At 41.6% G+C, this 17,032-nt stretch overlaps 1 pseudogene; it reads left to right on the forward strand.

Moving 5' to 3' along the window:
* The first annotated feature begins 3,666 nt into the window (after positions 1-3,666).
* Positions 3,667-16,666, forward strand: LOC109562714 (abasic site processing protein HMCES-like; annotated as a pseudogene).
* Positions 16,667-17,032: the final 366 nt, after the last annotated feature.

Here is a 17,032-nt window from a genome sequence, read left to right on the forward strand (position 1 = left end):
TTGCCATGCAGTGATGGGACCAGATGCCATGATCTTAGTTTTCTGAATGTTGAGCTTTAAGCCAACTCTCTTCTTTCACTTTCATCAAGAGGCTTTTTAGTTCTTTATCACTTTCTGCCATAAGTGTGATGCCATCTGCATATCTGAGGTTATTGATATTTCTCCTGACAATCTTGATTCCAGCTTGTGCTTCATTGAGCACAGCATTTCTCATGATGTACTCTGCATATAAGTTAAATAAGCAGGGTGACAATATACAGCCTTGATGTACTCCTTTTCCTATTTGGAGCCAGTCTGTTGTTTCATGTCCAATTCTAACTGTTGCTTCCTGACCTGCATACAGATTTCTCAAGAGGCAAATCAGGTGGTCTGGTATTCCCATCTCCTGAAGAATTTTCCACAGTTTATGGTGATCCACACAGTCAAAAGATTGGTTCCAAATAGGAAAAGGAGTATGTCAAGGCTGTGTATTGTCACCCTGCTTATTCAACTTATATGCAGAGTACATCATGAGAAACGCTGGGCTGGAAGAAGCACAAACTGGAATCAAGATTGCCAGGAGAAATATCAGTAACCTCAGATATGCAGATGACACCACCCTTATGGCAGAAAGTGAAGAGGAACTCAAAAGCCTCTTGATGAAGGTGAAAGAGGAGAGTGAAAAAGTTGGCTTAAAACTCAACATTCAGAAAACGAAGATCATGGCATCTGGTCCCATCACTTCATGGGAAATAGATGGGGAAACAGTGGAAACAGTATCTGACTTTATTTTTGGGGGCTACAAAATCACTGCAGATGGTGACTGCAGCCATGAAATTAAAAGACACTTGCTCCTTGGAAGAAAAGTTATGACCAACCTAGAGAGCATACTGAAAAGCAGAGACATTACTTTGCCAACAAAGGTCCGTCTAGTCAAGGCTATGGTTTTTCCAGTGGTCATGTATGGATGTGAGAGTTGGACTGTGAAGAAGGCTGAGTGCCGAAGAATTGATGCTTTTGAACTGCGGTGTTGGAGAAGACTCTTGAGAGTCCCTTGGACTGCAAGGAGATCCAACCAGTCCATTCTGAAGGAGATCAGCCCTGGGATTCTTTGGAAGGAATGAAGCTAAAGCTGAAACTCCTGTACTTTGGCTACCTTGTGCGAAGAGTCGACTCGTTGGAAAAGACTCTGATGCTGGGAGGGACTGGGGGCAGGAAGAGAAGGGGATGACAGAGGATGAGATGGCTGGATAGCATCACTGACTCAAAGGACGTGAGTCTGAGTGAACTCCGGGAGTTAGTGATGGACAGGGAGGCCTGGCATGCTGCAATTCATGGGGTCACAAAGAGTCGGACACGACTGAGTGACTGAACTGAACTGCACACAGTCAAAGGCTGTGGCATAGTCAGTAAAGCAGAAATAGATGTTTTCTGGAACTCGCTTGCTTTTTCAATGAACCAGAGGATGTTGGCAATTTGATCTCTGGTTTGTCTGCATTTTCTAAAACCAGCTTGAACATCTGGAAGTTCACAGTTTACCTATTGCCAAAGCCTGGCTTGGAGAATTTTGAGCATTACTTTACTAGCATGTAAGATGAGTGTAATTGTGTGGTAGATTGAACGTTTTTCTGGCATTGCCTTTCTTTGGGATTGGAATGAAAACTGACCTTTTCCAGCCCTGGGGCCACTGCTGAGTTTTCCAAATTTGCTGGCATATTGAGTGCAGCACTTTCACAGCATCATCTTTTACGATTTGAAATACCTCAACTGGAATTCCATCACCTCCACTAGCTTTGTTCGTAGTGATGCTTCCTAAGGCCCACATGACTTCACATTCCAGGATGTCTAGCTCTAGATGAGTGATCATACCATCGTGATTATCTGGGTTGTGAAGATTTTTTTTGTACAGTTCTGTGTATTTTTGCCACCTCTTCTTAATATCTTCTGCTTCTGTTAGGTCCATACCATTTCTGTCCTTTATTGAGCCCTGAATAAAGCCCTGTCCATTACTGAGTTTGCATGAAATGTTCCCTTAGTATCTCTAATTTTCTTGAAGAGATCTCTAGTCTTTCCCATTCTATTGTTTTCCTCTATTTCTTTGCATTGATCACTGAGGAAAGCTTTCTTATCTCTCCTTGCTATTCTTTAGAACTCTCCATTCAGATGCTTATATCTTTCCTTTTCTTTTTTGCTTTTTGCTTCTCTTCTTTTCACAGCTATTTGTAAGGCCTTCTCAAACAGCCATTTTGCTTTTTTGCATTTCTTTTTCTTGGGGATGGTCTTGATTCCTGTCTCCTGTACAATGTCATGAACCTCCATCCATAGTTCATGATGCTTTCTGCCTATCAGATCTAGTCCCTTAAATCTATTTCTCATTTCCACTGTATAATTATAAGGGATTTAATTTAGGTCATACCTGAATGGTCTAGTGGTTTTCCTACTTTCTTCAATATTTGTCTGAATTTGGCAATAAGGAGTTCATGATCTGATCCACAGTCAGCTCCTGGTCTTGTTTTTGCTGACTGTATAGAGCTTCTCCATCTTTGGCTGCAAAGAATATAATCAATCTGATTTCGGTGTTGACCATCTGGTGATGTCCATGTGTTGAGTCTTCTCTTGTGTTGTAGAGGGTGTTTTCTATGACCAGTGCATTCTCTTGGCAAAGCTCTATTAGCCTTTGCCTTCCTTCATTCTGTACTCCAAGGCCAAGTTTGCCTGTTACTCCAGGTGTTTTCTTGACTTCCTACTTTTGCATTCCAGTTCCCTATAATGAAAAGGACATCTTTTTGGGGTGTTAGTTCTAAAAGGTCTTGTAGGTCTTTGTAGAACCATTCAACTTCAGCTTCTTCAGCATTGCTGGTTGGGGCATAGACTTGGATTACCATGATATTGAATGGTTTGCCTTAGAAATGAACAGAGATCATTCTGTCATTTTTGAGATTGCATCCAAGTACTACATTTCAGACTCTTTTGTTGACTATGATAGCTACTCTATTTCTTCTAAGTGATTCTTGCCCACAGTAGTAGATATAGTGGTCATCTAAGTTAAATTCACCCATTCCAATCCATTTTAGTTCGCTGATTCCTGAAATGTCAACGTTCACTCTTGCCATCTCCTATTTGACTGCTTCCAATTTGCCTTGATTCATGGACCTAACATTCCAGGTTCCTATGCAATATTGCTCTTTACAGCATCGGACCTTGATTCTATCACCAGTCACATCCACAACTGGGTGCTCTTTTTGCTTTGGCTCCATCCCTTAATTCTTTCTGGAGTTATTTCTCCACTGATCTCCAGTAGCATATTGGGCACCTACTGACCTGGGGAGTTCATCTTTCAGTGTCCTATCTTTTTGCCTTTTCCTACTGTTCATGGGTTTCTCAAGGCAAAAATACTGAAGTGGTTTGCCATTCCTTTCTCCAGTGGACCACACTTTGTCAGAACTCTCCACCATGACCTGTCCATCTTGGGTGGCCCTACATGCCATGGCTTAGTTTCATTGAGTTAGACATGGCTGTGGTCCATGTGATTAGGTTGGTTAGTTTTCTTTGATTGTGGTGTCAGTCTGTCTGCCCTCTGATGCCCTCTCTCCGCGCCTACCGTCTTACTGGGGTTTCTCTTACCTTGGATGGGGGTATCTCTTCACGGCTGCTCCAGCAAAGTGCAGCCTCTGCTCCTTACCGTAGATGTTGGCTGTCTCCTCACGGCCACTGCTACTGATGGTGGGATATATCTGGGGGACAGGTTATTCTACCCTATTTTACAGGAGGAGAGGACTCAGTGATGAGGTGAGTTATTAGCATTCAAATTACTTAATTCCATCTCTGGTATGTCCACTACTTACAGTTTTTGTGAAGAGCAAATAAAATAATGCAATAATGCCTATAAAATGTTCTCAGCCATACACAAGCATGAGCGCTGACAAATGTTAATGCTGGTTGAGTCTTTACCTATGGATAAGCATTGCCAACCTGGATTCATGAAGGATTCAGATGCCTACAGGTGTTTCTACAATTCCTTGAAAGAAAATGTGGTCACAGTACACAAGCTTCAAATTTTTCTGCTCCAAAATCAACCACAGATTTTGAACCTAGAGCAAGAAATCTAACCCATTACTCTTTGCCAACTTAAGTGGTTAGGAAATTTTACTGAGCAAGATTTGCAAGGTAATATGTCATCAGAAAACCTAACTTGACTGGCACTTTCCCTCCTTCCCAGTTGCATGACCTTGGTAAAGTCATTCTATGTATTTCTATTTTGATTTCTTTATCTGTAAAACAAAGATATTAATAACTTACAAGCCTGTAAGAAATCAGAAGATAATATATGGTAAATTTGGAGACATATAGACAGTGAGTTATGATTTTTGCATCTGCAAAATAAAATGGAGAATTGAAGCAAAGCAGCAGATGGTTTGGTTCACATTCTTCCTTCCACAAGCCCTGCCACTTCTTTCTTCAGAATTACTAAGGACATACAAGTGTAACACACTTAATATGATTCCAGGACAGAAAGTTTATAACCTGGATAAGATGGAAGCAAATGCATATTTGACAAAAAGTGAAAAATAGAAGTTGCTATAGAAATCTAGTGAAAACTTATTATGTAAGTAATATATGCTATCAATAGAAAAGTGAAAATAAGTAGGAAGGAAAGAGAAGTGTGATGGATAGTGTATGTGAGCTATGTTGAGTCTTTTCCTAGAAGGAAGTCAATGGCTACGGCTAAGTCACTTCAGTCGTGTCCGACTCTGTGCGACCCCATAGACAGCAGCCCACCAGGCTCCCCCATCCCTGGGATTCTCCAGGCAAGAACACTGGAGTGGGTTGCCATTTCTTTCTCCAATGCATGAAAGTGAAAACTGAAAGTGAAGTCGCTCAGTCGTGTCCGACTCTTAGCCACCCCATGGACTGCAGCCTACCAGGCTCTCCCGCCCATGGGATTTTCCAGGCAAGAGTACTGGAGTAGGGTGCCATTACCTTCTCCAGGAAGTCAATAGATAGCGGCAAATAAATATAGAGAAATAGAAACATATTTTCAAAGGTATGATGATTGCTATCAGCAGAACTACAAAGACTCTTAAAAGCACTTGCCACTAACTTTCAACCACTAAGTTGAAATATAGAGAAATAGAAACATATTTTTCAAAGGTATGATGATTGCTATCAGCAGAACTACAAAAACTCTTAAAAGAACTTGCCACTAACTTTCAACCACTAAGTTGAAAGAGATGAATTGGAAGCTTTTGGTTTCTAACACATCTCTTTTGTATTGTTTGATTTTATTTACCATTTATTTGATAAAATATGGGAGGAAAATTATTCAAAAAGGCATTTATTCTTTTTTATCTTTGGTGACATCAATATAAGTTAAAATATCATTATTTTAATATAATATTGTTATTACTAATACTGTTATTATATCAACATTACTAATATTGTTATAATATTGTTATTACTAATATTGTTACTGTTATTACTAATATTGTTATTACTAAGTTTTTCATTTTCAGCATTATTTGTCTTTATTCCTATACCTGCATTATTCAATAGGATAGCCACCAGATACATGGGGCTGTATGAAATTAAATTCATTAAAATAAAATAAAAATTCATTTCCTAAATCCCATGTGCTATATTCCATGACAAAAGCCTACCTTGTTGGACAGAATAGAGTTATGGGATTTTCCATTATTGCAGAAAGTTCTATATCCTCACACTCTAAGCAATTTCATTCACACAAGGTTTCAACTACCACTCATACTGAGATGACAGCCTGATCTTTATCTCTAGCCAAAGATCTTGTCTCCTGAGCAACGTGCCTTCACAAGTAGCTGTTGACTGGACAGAAAAATTGTCTATGTCCCATGGCTCTTCATACTCAATTCATCCAAATCTGAACGTGCTGTATTTCCCAAGGAAGCCATTTTTACTTTGTACATTCCCCATCTCTCCTGGGAAAGTCTGGAAAATCACTAGAATCAGCTGGCTGGTCTCTACTGGTTGCAACTCACTCTCCCTGAAGCTGATGGCAGCCTGGGAGAGGTTCAGTTCATCTCTTCTTCCTGACACACTTCTTCTGGCCAGCTCATCACGTTCTGCTGATTCTAGGTGTGGCCTACACATCTGCTAAGCAAGCTCTATTCTAAAACTCAAACTCCTGACTGGTGCTCTGGGCATCACTCAATCTTCCTTATGATTGTTTTTTTAATCAGTAAAATGCTATTCCTCAATTTCTGTAACTATGACACATTCTGAATGTTGCTGTGTGCTTTTGATGTAACCACAACAAACTCTGGGGAATAAAAAGACTTTTGGTAAAATCAAAATACTTTTTCTTTCTAAAGTCAGGGAGAGGGCACTCATTTGTGGAGCTGGATTCTGAGAGAGGTGGCCAAAACCTTACTGTGTCCACATCAGTAACTGGTTTTGACATACAATGGGGCTTGCTAGAGCCCAAGATTTAAAAAAAAAATAAATAAATAAATAAAGTCAGGGAGAAGGCCTAAGTTGGTCTGTTGCTCTGTAAAACCAGTCTACAAAAAGGCAGTGGTTTCCTGTAAGCTTAACAAGTGCTACTGACATGGATTGAAACCAAAATACCTATGGGATCAGCCTCACAAAACACATTTACCAGTTACTGAGTATAGGTAAAGGTGTATGGTAGAGAAAAAATGTGGATAGCTTCAAAGAGTTTACAGTCACAGGGGTAAATAGTTCAACAGTTATCTTAAATCTAAGTTAGGTTGAGGATTTGGTAAAATGACCATCTCAAAATCTGATCCAATGTCCTAGCAGGCATCTATTGTTTTGTTACTGCAGAGGTTAGAAAGCTGAACATTACAACTCTTCAGATCAGATCAGATCAGATCACTCGCTCAGTCGTGTCCGACTCTCTGCGACTCCATGAATCGCAGCACGCCAGCCCTCCCTGTCCATCACCAACTCCCGGAGTTCACTCAGACTCACGTCCATCGAGTCAGTGATGCCATCCAGCCATCTCCTCCTCTGTCATCCCCTTCTCCTCTTGCCCCCAATCCCTCCCAGCATCAGTCTTTTCCAATGAGTCAACTCTTCTCATGAGATGGCCAAATTACTGGAGTTTCAGCTTTAGCATCATTCCTTCCAAAGAATCCCAGGGCTGATCTCCTTCAGAATGGACTGGTTGGATCTCCTCGCAGTCCAAGGGACTCTCAAGAGTCTTCTCCAACACCACAGTTCAAAAGCATCAATTCTTCAATGCTCAGCTTTCTCCACAGTCCAACTCTCACATCCGTACATGACCACTGGAAAAACCATAGCCTTGACTAGACGGACCTTTGTTGGCAAAGTAATGTCTCTGCTTTTCAATATGCTATCTAGGTTGGTCATAACTTTCCTTCCAAGGAGTAAGCATCTTTTAATTTCATGGCTGCAGTCACCATCTGCACTGATTTTGGAGGGCAGAAAAATAAAGTCTGACACTGTTTCCACTGTTTCCCCATTTATTTCCCATGAAGTGATGGGACTGGATGCCATGATCTTCATTTTCTGAATGTTGAGCTTTAAGCCAACTTTTTCACTCTCCTCTTTCACTTTCATCAAGAGGTTTTTGAGTTCCTCTTCACTTTCTGCCATAAGGGTGGTGTCATCTGCATATCTGAGGTTATTGATATTTCTCCCTGAAATCTAGATTCCAGCTTGTGTTTCTTCCAGTCCAGCGTTTCTCATGATGTACTCTGCATATAAGTTAAATAAACAGGGTGACAATATACAGCCTTAACGAACTCCTTTTCCTATTTGGAACCAGTCTGTTGTTCCATGTCCAGTTCTAACTGTTGCTTCCTGACCTGCATACAAATTTCTCAAGAGGCAGATCAGGTGGTCTGGTATTCCCATCTCTTTCAGAATTTTCCACAGTTTATTGTGATCCACACAGTCAAAGGCTTTGGCATAGTCAATAAAGCAGAAATAGATGCTTTTCTGGAACTCTCTTGCTTTTTCCATGATCCAGCGGATGTTGGCAATTTGATCTCTGGTTCCTCTGCCTTTTCTGAAACCAGATTGAACACCAGGAAGTTCATGGTTCACATATTGCTGAAGCCTGGCTTGGAGAATTTTGAGCATTACTTTACTAGCATGTGAGATGAGTACAATTGTGCGATAGTTTGAGCATTCTTTGGCATTGCCTTTCTTTGGGATTGGAATGAAAACTGACCTTTTCCAGTCCTGTGGCCACTGCTGGGTTTTCCAAACTTGCTGGCATGTTGAGTGCAGCACTTTGACAACATCATCTTTCAGGATTTGAAACAGCTCAACTGGAATTCCATCACCTCCACTAGCTTTGTTCATAGTGATGCTTTCTAAGGCCCACTTGACTTCACATTCCAGGATGTCTGGGTCTAGGTGTTGATCACACCATCATGATTATCTGGGTCATCAAGATCTTTTTTGTACAGTTCTTCTGTGTATTCTTGCCACCTCTTCTTAATATCTTCTGCTTCTGTTAGGTCCATACCATTTCTGTCCTTTATCGAGCCCATCTTTGCATGAAATGTTCTCTTGTTATCTCTAATTTTCTTGAAGAGATCCCTAGTCTTTCCCATTCTGTTGTTTTCCTCTATTTCTTTGCATTGATCGCTGAAGAAGGCTTTCTTATCTCTCCTTGCTATTCTTTGGAACTCTGCATTCAGATGTTTATATCTTTCCTTTTCTCCTTTGCTTTTCACTTCTCTTCTTTTCACAGCTATTTGTAAGGCCTCCCTAGACAGCCATTTTGCTTTTTTGCATTTCTTTTCCATGGGGATGATCTTGATCCCTGTCTCCTGTACAATGTCACGAACCTCATTCCATAGTTCATCAGGCACTCTATCTATCAGATCTAGTCCCTTGAATCTATTTCTCACTTCCACTGTATAATCATAAGGGATTTGATTAGGTCATACCTGAATGGTCTAGTGGTTTTCCCTACTTTCTTCAATCTAAGTCTGAATTTGGCAATAAGGAGTTCATGGTCTGAGCCACAGTCAGCTCCCAGTCTTATTTTTGCTGACTGTATAGAGCTTCTCCATCTTTGGCTGCAAAGAATATAATCAATCTGATTTCAGTGTTGACCATCTGGTGATGTCCATGTGTAGAGTCTTCTCTTGTGTTGTTGGAAGAGGGTGTTTGCTATGACCAGTGCATTTTCTTGACAAAACTCTATTAGTCTTTGCCCTGCTTCATTCCGTATTCCAAGGCCAAATTTGCCTGTTACTCCAGATGTTTCTTGACTTCCTACTTTTGCATTCCACTCCCCTATAATGAAAAGGACATCTTTTTTGGGTGTTAGTTCTAAAAGGTCTTGTAGGTCTTCATAGAACCGTTCAACTTCAGCTTCTTCAGTGTTACTGGTTGTGGCATAGACTTGGATTACTGTGATATTGAATGGTTTGCCTTGGAAACGAACAGAGATCATTCTGTCGTTTTTGAGATTGCATCCAAGTACTGCATTTCAGACTCTTTTGTTGACCATGATGGCCACTCCATTTCTTCTGAGGGATTCCTGCCCGCAGTGGTAGATATAATGGTCATGTGAGTTAAATTCACCCATTCCAGTCCATTTCAGTTCGCTGATTCCTAGAATGTCAATGTTCACTCTTGCCATCTCTTGTTTGACCACTTCCAATTTACCTTGATTCATGGACCTGACATTCCAAGTACCTATGCAATATTGCTCTTTATAGCATCAGACCTTGCTTCCATCACCAGTCACATCCACAGCTGGGTATTCTTTTTGCTTTGGCTCCATCCCTTCATTCTTTCTGGAGTTATTTCTCCACTGATCTCCAGTAGCATATTGGGCACCTACTGACCTGGGGAGTTTCTCTTTCAGTACCCAATCATTTTGCCTTTTCATACTGTTCATGGGGTTCTCAAGGCAAGAATACTGAAGTGGTTTGCCATTCCCTTCTCCAGTGGACCACATTCTGTCAGATCACTCCACCATGACCCGTCTTGGGTTGCCCCACGGGCATTGCTCTTAGATCCCTTAAATTCTGGATAAGATTAAGTTCTAATTTAATCCAGGTCTCCTACTAATAAGAACAGAATGTTGGCCAAGTTTCTTAGCCTCTTTGCATTTTACTTTCCTCATTTCAAAATAGAGGTTGTGACCTTAACATTATATTGAGAGATTTACTTAAGGATTCATTGATACAATGAATGCAAATACCTTAGCATATGGACTGGTTCCATAGACACAATAAATTCTTACAATTAATATTAAGTGGAAGACATGGAATGTCCCTTTCCAGGTCCTGCTTCAGAGTAAGTAAGGGGGAAAGGAGACAAAAAGTGTCACATTCGGTTTGCTGATGCAGATCTAGCATATGCATTGAGGCTCTGAAGCTAGAAATTCCAGCAAAAGCTTGTGATCATTGAATTGTAGCTAAGGTGGTGTGATCCTGGTACCTGCTGTTGTGAGAGCCACTATCTGATGGCCTAGTTTCTTGTGTGTGTGGCAGAGATAATTCATCCTCAGATGGGTCAATTTTGCAGTGTTGTTCTGAGAATAACTTCCACAGTCCCAGCCTGGGGGTTGTGCCTCCAGCCTTAGTAACAATGTCAACATCATAAAGTCTTAATTCTCTATATTAAAGCACTTTGTGTTTAAAATGGTGAAATGGTTTATATTACATGAAAATGAACCCAACCTGATATATGCAGAATGGAAGAAGGCATGATTCCTTCCACTACACTAGGAAGCTGTGGTGGCTTTGTGAGGTATGAGTGACAGAAATGGGCCACATCCACACTCCGGATCTGTTTCCTCAGTTATAAAATGGAAAGTTGTCTTGAAGCAGAACATGGAAATGGAATTCTGTTTATTCTGCTCACCAGGAGGAAACTTCTTCACCATCGTCTTTTAGGACCACCGAGGATTAGAGGCCACAATTGTCCCCTTCCAAATGATGCAACAAATTATGCAGAGCCATCTTAAATCAGACTCATTTTTTCTTCCCTCTTGATTGTGGGGTATTCTCCTTGAAGCTATAGGTGTGGGTTGAGAGAGAGAAGAAAATGTAGTAGAAACAGGAACCATAGTTCTCTGAGCCACTTACTTACACAAATTCTTGGCCCTCTAAACCTACTTGAACCTTGTCAGGTATATATCACCTTCAACTGATAACAGAGTGTGGTTGTGCTTGCCTGAATTTAAGACTTGGTGAGTCAGACCACACCCAGCTCATTATGTGCAGCTTAAGCTGCATTGCAATTTGGTGATGTATGGTCAAGTGCTCAGTCTCTATTAGGGCCCAGTGGCAATCTGAAAGGAAAACTGCTATCTAAAAGAATGGGTTGTCTTTGCTTAACATCCTAAGGTCTATCCAGTGATCCATCTGTAGGGGCTGACCAAATTCCGTGCAGCATCTCTACCTGCCGCAGATATTTTAAGAACCACTGTATCTACTGGGGATGTAGCCCAAGAGGCAAAGTAGCTTTCACAGCAGGCTGGACCAATTGCAGATATCTTTTCTTTTCTGTCCCCTACTCAAAGATGGCAACTTTTTGGATTAATGGTCAAGAAGTTCAAATCGCAGACTCAAATGAAGTACATGTTGCCTGCAAAATCTGAAGAAAGATTTGAAGAAAGCAGGGAAAACCACTAGGCCATTCAGGTAAGACCTAAATCCCCTTACAATTATAGTGGAAGCAGCAAATAGATTCAAGGGATTAGATCTAAGGACAACGCACCTGAAAAACTATGGACAGAGGCTCATAACATTGTACAGAAGCTGGTGATCAAAACCATCCCCAAGAAAAAGAAATGCAAAAAGGGAAAAGGGTTGTCTGAGGAGGTTTTACAAATAGCTGAAAAAAGAAGAGAAGTGAAAGGCAAAGGAGAAAAGGAAAGATATACCCATTTGAATGCAGAGTTCCAAAGAATAGCAAGGGAAGATAGGAAAGCTTTCCTAAGTGAACAATGCAAACAAATAGAAGAAAACAATAGAATGGGAAAGACTAGAGATCTCTTCAAGAAAATTAGAGATACCAAGGGAACATTTCATGCAAAGATGGGCACGATAAAGAATAGGAACAGTATGGACCTAACAGAAGCAGAAGATATTAAGAAGAGGTGGCAAGAATACACAAAAGAACCATACAAGAAAGATCTTAATGACCCAGATAATCATGATGGTATGATCACTCATCTAGAGTCAGACATCCTGGAATGCAAAATCAAATGGGCTTTAGGAAGCATCACTATGAACAAAGCTAGTGGAGGTGATGGATTTCCAGCTGAGCTATTTCAAATCCTAAAAGATGAGGCTGTTAAAGTGCTGCACTCAATATGCCAGCAAATTTGAAAACTCAGCAGTGGCCACAAGACTGGAAAAGATCAGTTTTCATTCCACTCCCAAAGAAGGGCAATGCTGAAGAATGTTCAAACTGCTGCACAATTGCACTCATTTCAAATGCTAGCAAAGTAATGCTCAAAATTCTCCAAGCTAGGCTTTAAGAATGAGAACTGGAAAATCCCAGATGTTCAAGCTGAATTTAGAAAAGGCAGAGGAATAAGAGATAAAGTGGCCAGCATCCATTGGATCATAGAAAAAGCAGGAGAATTCTAGAGAAACATCTACTTCTGATTCATTGGCTATGCCAAAGCCTTTGTGTGGATCACAATAAACTGTAGAAAATTCTTAAAGAGATGTGAAAACTAGACCACCCTACCTGCCTCCTGCAAAATCTGTATACACGCAGAAGCAACAGTTAGAACTGGACATGGAACCACAGACTGGTTCAGAATTGGGAAAGGAGTATGTCAAGGCTATATACTGTCACCCTGCTTATTTAACTTGCATGCAGAGTACATCATATGAAATGCTGGGCTGGACAAAGCACAAGTGGGAATCAAGATTGCCGGGGAAAATATCAATAACCTCAGATATGCAGATGACATCACCCTTATGGCAGAAAGCAAAGAGGAACTAAAGAGACTCTTGATGAAGGTGAAAGGAAAGTGAAAAACTTGGCTTAAAACTCAACATTCAAAAAATTAAGATTGTGGCATCCGGTCCCATCACTCCATGGAAAATAGATGGAGAAACAGTGGAAACAGTGAGAGACTTTATTTTCTTTGGCTCCAAAATGACTCCAGATGGTGACTGCAGCCATGAAATTAAAAGACTCCTGCTCCTTGGAAGAAAAGCTCTGAAAAACCTAGACAGTGTATTAAAAAGCAGAAACATTACTTTGCCAACAAAGGTCCATCAAGTCAAGGCTACGGTTTTTCCAGTAGTCATGTGTAGATGTGAGAGTTGGACTATAAAGAAAGCTGAATGCCGAATAATTGATGCTTTTGAACTGTGGTGTTGGAGGAGACTCTTGAGAGTCCCTTGGACTACAAGGAGATCAAAGCAGTCAATCCTAAAAGAAATCAATCTTGAATATTCATTGGAAGGACTGATGCTGAAACTGAAGCCACCTCAATACTTTGGCCACCTGATGCGAAGAGCCGACTCACTGGAAAAGACCCTGATGCTGGGAAAGATGGAAAGCAAGAGGAGAAGGGGATGACAGGATGAGATGGTTGGATGGCATCACCAACTCAATGGACATGAGCTTGGGCAATCTCTGGGAGATGGTGAAGGACAGGGAAGCCTGGCATGCTGCAGTTCATGGGGTTGCAAATAGTTGGACATGACTAAGCGATGTTTATTGATTAATAAGAGAGCAGAAATTTGCCATTTGCTTTTAGGAGGTGTATCTTGACATGATTGAGACCACTGATACCATAGAAATATCACCAGTATGACTTTTGGTGATATAGGACTTAGAATTTGTAGAGATATTTCAATATATGTGTCACGTAAGTCTTGGGATAGTTGCTACTTCCTGTTCACCTGGTTGTATCAACACATGATATCATTAGGAAAACATACCAATGTGATATCTTATAGAATAGAGAGGTGATCAAGTTTTGTGGTTACTAGAATATGACAAAGGTTTAGAAGGTTGATGTGCATTGCTGAGTATATTGCTTGTCCTAAGACCTGAAAGTAAACTGCTCTGATGACTTTTCATATCAAGTAAAAAAAAAAAAAATTCCAGATCCACAACTGCATACCATGTTCCAAGACATTTATTGTTTCATTCAAGCAAAAAACAGCAATAACAAAAATGATAAAAATCACATGGATCAACAATTGTAGTCAGAGTCAGCACCTCATTAAATGTACAATAATCCATTCTCATTCTGCATTATTTTTAGTCTTATAACCAATTCGGCTTCTAGCAAATAAGTTAAAAATTGTTATTCACAAGAAGATGCAATATGCCCTAATTTTGCCAATTTATACAAACAGAGTTCCAGAAAAACATCTATTTCTGCTTTATTGACTATGCTAAAGCCTTTGACTGTGTGGATCACAATAAACTGTGGAAAATTCTGAAAGAGATGGGAATACCAGACCACCTGATCTGCCTCTTGAGAAACCTATATGCAGGTCAGGAAGCAACAGTTAGAACTGGACATGGAACAACAGACTGGTTCCAAACAGAAGAAGGAGTACATCAAGGCTGTATATTGTCACCCTGCTTATTTAATTTCTGTGCAGAGTACATCATGAGAAATGCTGGACTGGAAGAAACACAAGCTGGAATCAAGATTGCGGAAGAAATATCAATAACCTCAGATACGCAGATGACACCACCCTTATGGCAGAAAATGAAGAGAAACTCAAAAGCCTCTTGATGAAAGTGAAAGAGGAGAGTGAAAAAGTTGGCTTAAAGCTCAACATTCAGAAAACGAAGATCATGGCATCTGGTCCCATCACTTCATGGCAAATAGATGGAAAAACAGTGGAAACAGTGTCAGATTTTGTTTTGGGGGGCTCCAAAATCACTACAGATGGTGACTGCAGCCATGAAATTAAAAGACACTTACTCCTTGGAAGAAAAGTTATGACCAACCTAGATAGCATATTGAAAAGCAGAGACATTACTTTGCCAACAAAGGTCCGTCTAGTCAAGGCTATGGTTTTTCCAGTGGTCATGTATGGATGTGAGAGTTGGACTGTGAAGAAGGCTGAGCGCCGAAGAATTGATGCTTTTGAACTGCGGTGTTGGAAAAGACTCTTGAGAGTCCCTTGGACTGCAAGGAAATCCAACCAGTCCATTCTAAAGGAGATCAGTCCTGGGTATTCTTTGGATGCTAAAGCTGAAACTCCAGTACTTTGGCCACCTCATGCGAAGAGTTGATTCATTGGAAAAGACTCTGATGCTGTGAGGGATTGGGGGCAGGAGGAGAAGGGGATGACAGAAGATGAGATGGCTTGATGGCATCACGGACTCGATGGACGTGAGTTTGAGTGAACTCCAGGATTTGGTGATGGACAGGGAGGCCTGGCGTGCTGTGATTCATGGGGTAGCAAAGAGTCGGACATGACTGAGCAACTGAACTGAACTGATACTAACAGAAAGCTGGAGAACATGTATGAGGCCTGATTTGAAACCTATTAGATCTAAGTGACAGCAATATAATTGAGAGTAAACTAAATGTGTGTATTAGAGTGCTCCAGTATAAGATTCTGAATGTTTTTGAGTCACTAAAAATGGCTCCAATAGGGGAGAACCCAGACAGCAAAGCAGACGTGGTACCTGAAGCAGAGGGACCTGTGGTGTGAAGGTGGGGCCAAGGATGAACAGGCAATTTCCTGCCACCTGCTCAGGGACACCCTCACTTGAGGTTGCACCCAACAGGACCAGCAAGGGCACTGGTGGCTATTGGAGTGTGGGAACCCAGACCAGTACTGCCCCTCAGACAACAGCCTGCAGTCCCCCAGCTGGGTACTCTTGTCCCAGCTGCACTTGGAGAAGAGTGCAGATTCATCTGAGTGTATCATTGCTCCCATGCAAGGCGGCTTTTACTGACTTGGTTTAAAGAAGCTGATTCTTCCAAGCTGCAATTCAACACCACCAGCTGAAGAGACCATAATGGAGAAACTGTCCTTTAAGCTGCTTCTGGGAAAAGAAAGATGCTATGTTGTTTTAGCAGATGGATTCCCCAAGTGGCAGCAATGTCAGGGAACACCCAGAGGCAGCCCTACTTCTTCTTATTCCCCCAAATCAAAACATAAAAGTCAGAGAGTGAGTGCTGTAGACAGCCCTGAGAACTAGGAGGAAGTCTGGGACAATTGGAGGCCACTAACAATGGCCAGGATCTTTGGCTGCTGGGAGCTTCCAGAGGAAAAAGACAGCCTGTGTTCCAAAACCATTATCACAAGAGATTCCTTCAAAGGCTTAAATGAAATCCCCCAACACGATGCCTGCCACATTAGATGGACAGGAGGCAGTCTCTAAGTGACTGGACTTTGGTAAGAATTTGGGTTCTTTGGTAAGCTCATGAAGTTTCATGAGCTTTGTTAAGCTCATGAAGTTCTGAAGTTAACTCACACTCCAGAGAACACTACCATCCTCCATGGTGAATAACTCCTGAAAGAACACTCCTGAGTGTCTGCTTCCTGTTGACTTACTGTTCAAAAAGGAGCTCAAGGCAAGTGACAGCAGCCAGAAGATGCTACAGTGGCTGGCCACAAAGTCACCCAAGAAGGAAGACCCCAAAACACCCAAAAGGCAGTCAGATGTGCCCCAGGTGTCCAAGCAGTTCCTGCAAAAAAGTCTATTCCCCTCCAAGGAAGGCAGTGCGGGGCTTCTGGAGTGATGGCTGAAGTGGGGGGAGGAGGAGCCTTTTGGCAAGCAGCCTCACACCAGGTAGCACAGCACTTCCAGAGACCAAGGCCACAGTGTGCAGCACGGAATACCATCGTGATAACAGGTTCCAGCATTGTGTGTGTGAGTAGGGGCAGGGGGATGTTGCTTGGGAAATAAAGCGTTAGTTAACACTTGTTGCTTCTCCAGGCAGAGGCTGTCCTGGTTGGGACCAAGAATCCCTGGTGGGGTGGGTGGGCAGCCAGGAAGAGGAAGGGCACCACCATCAATTCATGGTGGGAAGGGAGGGGACATGGTGGGAAGGGAGGGGACTCTTGTGCCCACAGCCCTCTCCTGGTTGGACCAGTGGACCTTCCCT

The sequence above is a fragment of the Bos indicus genome, chromosome 1, assembly GCF_029378745.1.
Source record: "Bos indicus isolate NIAB-ARS_2022 breed Sahiwal x Tharparkar chromosome 1, NIAB-ARS_B.indTharparkar_mat_pri_1.0, whole genome shotgun sequence".
Taxonomy (NCBI): Eukaryota; Metazoa; Chordata; class Mammalia; order Artiodactyla; family Bovidae; genus Bos; species Bos indicus.